This window comes from Ascaphus truei, chromosome 17 (assembly GCF_040206685.1).
Source record: "Ascaphus truei isolate aAscTru1 chromosome 17, aAscTru1.hap1, whole genome shotgun sequence".
Lineage (NCBI taxonomy): Eukaryota > Metazoa > Chordata > Amphibia > Anura > Ascaphidae > Ascaphus > Ascaphus truei.
This window is the reverse complement of record NC_134499.1, coordinates 11,361,117-11,364,073: the sequence shown is the minus strand read 5'-3', so window position 1 is coordinate 11,364,073 and position 2,957 is coordinate 11,361,117. Positions and strand designations below refer to the sequence as shown.

At 57.6% G+C, this 2,957-nt stretch overlaps 1 non-coding gene across 1 annotated transcript; it reads left to right on the top strand.

The window, feature by feature from the left end:
- The first annotated feature begins 2,556 nt into the window (after nucleotides 1-2,556).
- LOC142468628 (U12 minor spliceosomal RNA) lies at nucleotides 2,557-2,706 on the top strand. Its single transcript, XR_012788787.1, has one exon. It is a non-coding gene; the product is annotated as a U12 minor spliceosomal RNA (small nuclear RNA).
- The last annotated feature ends 251 nt before the right edge of the window (nucleotides 2,707-2,957 follow it).

Here is a 2,957-nt window from a genome sequence, read left to right as displayed (position 1 = left end):
GGTGAAGGGCATGGCTGGGGGGGGTGAAGGGCATGGCTGGGGGGGGGTGAAGGGCATGGCTGGGGGGGGGTGAAGGGCATGGCTGGGGGGGGTGAAGGGCATGGCTGGGGGGGGGGGGGTGAAGGGCATGGCTGGGGGGGGGGTGAAGGGCATGGCCAGGGGGGGGGGGTGAAGGGCATGGCCAGGGGGGGGGGGGTGAAGGGCATGGCCAGGGGGGGGGGGGGGTGAAGGGCATGGCCAGGGGGGGGGGGGTGAAGGGCATGGCCAGGGGGGGGGGGGGTGAAGGGCATGGCCAGGGGGGGGGGGGTGAAGGGCATGGCCAGGGGGGGGGGTGAAGGGCATGGCCAGGGGGGGTGAAGGGCATGGCCAGGGAGGGGGGTGAAGGGCCTGGCCGGGGGGGGGGGTGAAGGGCCGGTGAAGGGCTGGGCGGGGGGGGTTAAGGGCCGCGGGGGGTGAAGTGCCGGGCCGGGTGAAGCGCCGGGGGGGGGGGGGTGTGAAGCGCCGGGCCGGGGTGAAAGATCCCTTCCCCTGCGGTAACTTACCTCGCACCGGGCCGCGCTCCTACTCGGGTTCCTCGGCGGTCTCCGTTCCCCCCGGCGAGGCGGAGCTGAGACGCTCAGGTCAGGAGGTGGTGTGGGCCGTGGCCCGTGCAGAGAGAGCCGGAGCAGCGCGCGCGGAGATGGTGAGCTGGGGGCGCGGCCTCTAGGCCTGAAGGTGCGAGCGTGCTCTGGGGGGGTGGGGGAGAGGGTGAGCACCGGGGGAGAGGGGGATCACCGGGAGAGAGGGAGCACCGGGAGAGAGGGTGAGCACCGGGGGAGAGGGAGCACCGGGAGAGAGGGTGAGCACCGGGGGAGAGGGAGCACCGGGAGAGAGGGTGAGCACCGGGAGAGAGGGTGAGCACCGGGGGAGAGGGAGCACCGGGAGAGAGGGTGAGCACCGGGAGAGAGGGTGAGCACCGGGGGAGAGGGAGCACCGGGAGAGAGGGTGAGCACCGGGGGAGAGGGAGCACCGGGAGAGAGGGTGAGCACCGGGGGAGAGGGAGCACCGGGAGAGAGGGTGAGCACCGGGAGAGAGGGTGAGCACCGGGGGAGAGGGAGCACCGGGAGAGAGGGTGAGCACCGGGGGAGAGGGAGCACCGGGAGAGAGGGTGATGTTGAGGTCCCGCGGAGTGGTGATAGGGGGGGTTCCGTTGTTGCGGGCCAGCCGCGGGGGGGGGGGGGGGGGTCAAGGCCGGGCAGCCGTTAAGGAGGGTGGAGTGTTTGTGTGTTGAGGAGGGTGGAGTGTGTGTGTGCTCTGAGGAGGGTGGTGTGTGTGTGTGTGTGTGTGTGTGTGTGTGTTGAGGAGGGTGGAGTGAGTGTGTGTGTGTGCGCGAGTTGAGGAGTGTGTGTGTGTGTGTGTGTGTGTGTGTGCGTTGAGGAGGGTGGAGTGAGTGTGTGTTTTTTTGGCTCGTCACTCCGCCTCAGGCCAATGAGAGGTGTGCGGGGGCGGGCGGCCCAAGGGACCAATGAGATTTCCCCTAGGGACACTGGACATCCAGGCAGGCAGGCAGGCAGGCAGACATACAGTGCTTTCACTAATATAGTATAAGATATATGGCTTTGCATCTCATCCCAGCCTCTGTTTAAAACAGCATGCATTGGCTTGAGGATTGGCTTGTGTAATACGAGCTTGAGACAAAAGGTGGCACTGAGTGCTCATTTGCATGTCATTTCCCAGAATCCCTTGCTGCAGTGGAAGCGCTGTATGCTGGGTGACAATGGGGAAAGACAGGGTTGCAGACCTGTCTAAGACATGCAAATGAACATACAGTAATATTTACAGTTGCTATATATATATATATATATATATATATACACACATATACAGCCCCCAGGCCTATTTTTAACCACCCCCAGGACCATAATGAATCCCCCCAGACATTTTGTCACATTGGATGTACCATTGAGTATCTTTGTCTTTTATTGAAAATATTAAAATAAACAGATTGCATTGTAATGGTTTTTTCCGTATTACCAATAACAATAAAACAGTTAAGTAAAAGTAGCGCGCTGAAATGTTTATTTCCCATGGTAGGAGCGCTACGGGTTGGAGGGGGCAGGGGGGCCCTGCTCCTTTCATTTGTCCTGGGCCCCATGGTTTCTGTTGGCGGCCCTGGTGTTAGGGTCTCCATAGGACTAACGCTAAGACTGATATAATGTCATGTTAACGCTTTCCTGCTTAGACGTGGTACAGACATTATTTTTGCTTATAATTATCTTTGTGGACACAGCTTTATCTCTGAGAACACAACGTCCGGTCCTGTGTTAGGTAACGTCACGTAACGTTATGTTCCCTTATGTAACAGAGCTTAATGCATGTAGGTCTCAGTCTGTATAGTGTTTATATCTCAGGCGTTCTCTGCGGGACAGAGGCTCAGTGTCACTTCCTGAGCCCAAGCAATGTCTCTCCCTAATGTAACCCAGGTCTCTCACAGGGCCGTGCTGCGGAGCAATGTCTCTCCCTAATGTAACCCAGGTCTCTCACAGGGCCGTGCTGCGGATAGGACAATATGCTGGCGTGCCTTAAACTAATGAGTAAGGAAAATAACGAGCCGGGGTGACGCCTGGTTCCTCACTGCTCATGTGAGAAGAATTTTTGAGCGGGTACAGGTTGCCCCTTGGAGGACCCACCTACTTAGTGGGACCTCTGGGTGCTGTGATCTGCCCGATCCCATCCTTTGTAATCCTGTTAAAAAAAAAGGTTTAATCTGTATAAGACAATTGTCTGATGTGCCTTAAAGAAGCTCTCCAAGCAGCATAAAAATATTTATATATATATATATATTTGCTTTAATATATGCAGAATTTAGTTACCTTTATTGAAAACGAATTACTTAAGCTGCCGATCAACTGGTTCTCCCGTGATCGATCAGCAAAAGCCTGTTTCCCTGGGTTCACTAAATGGCCGCCTTTCAGTTT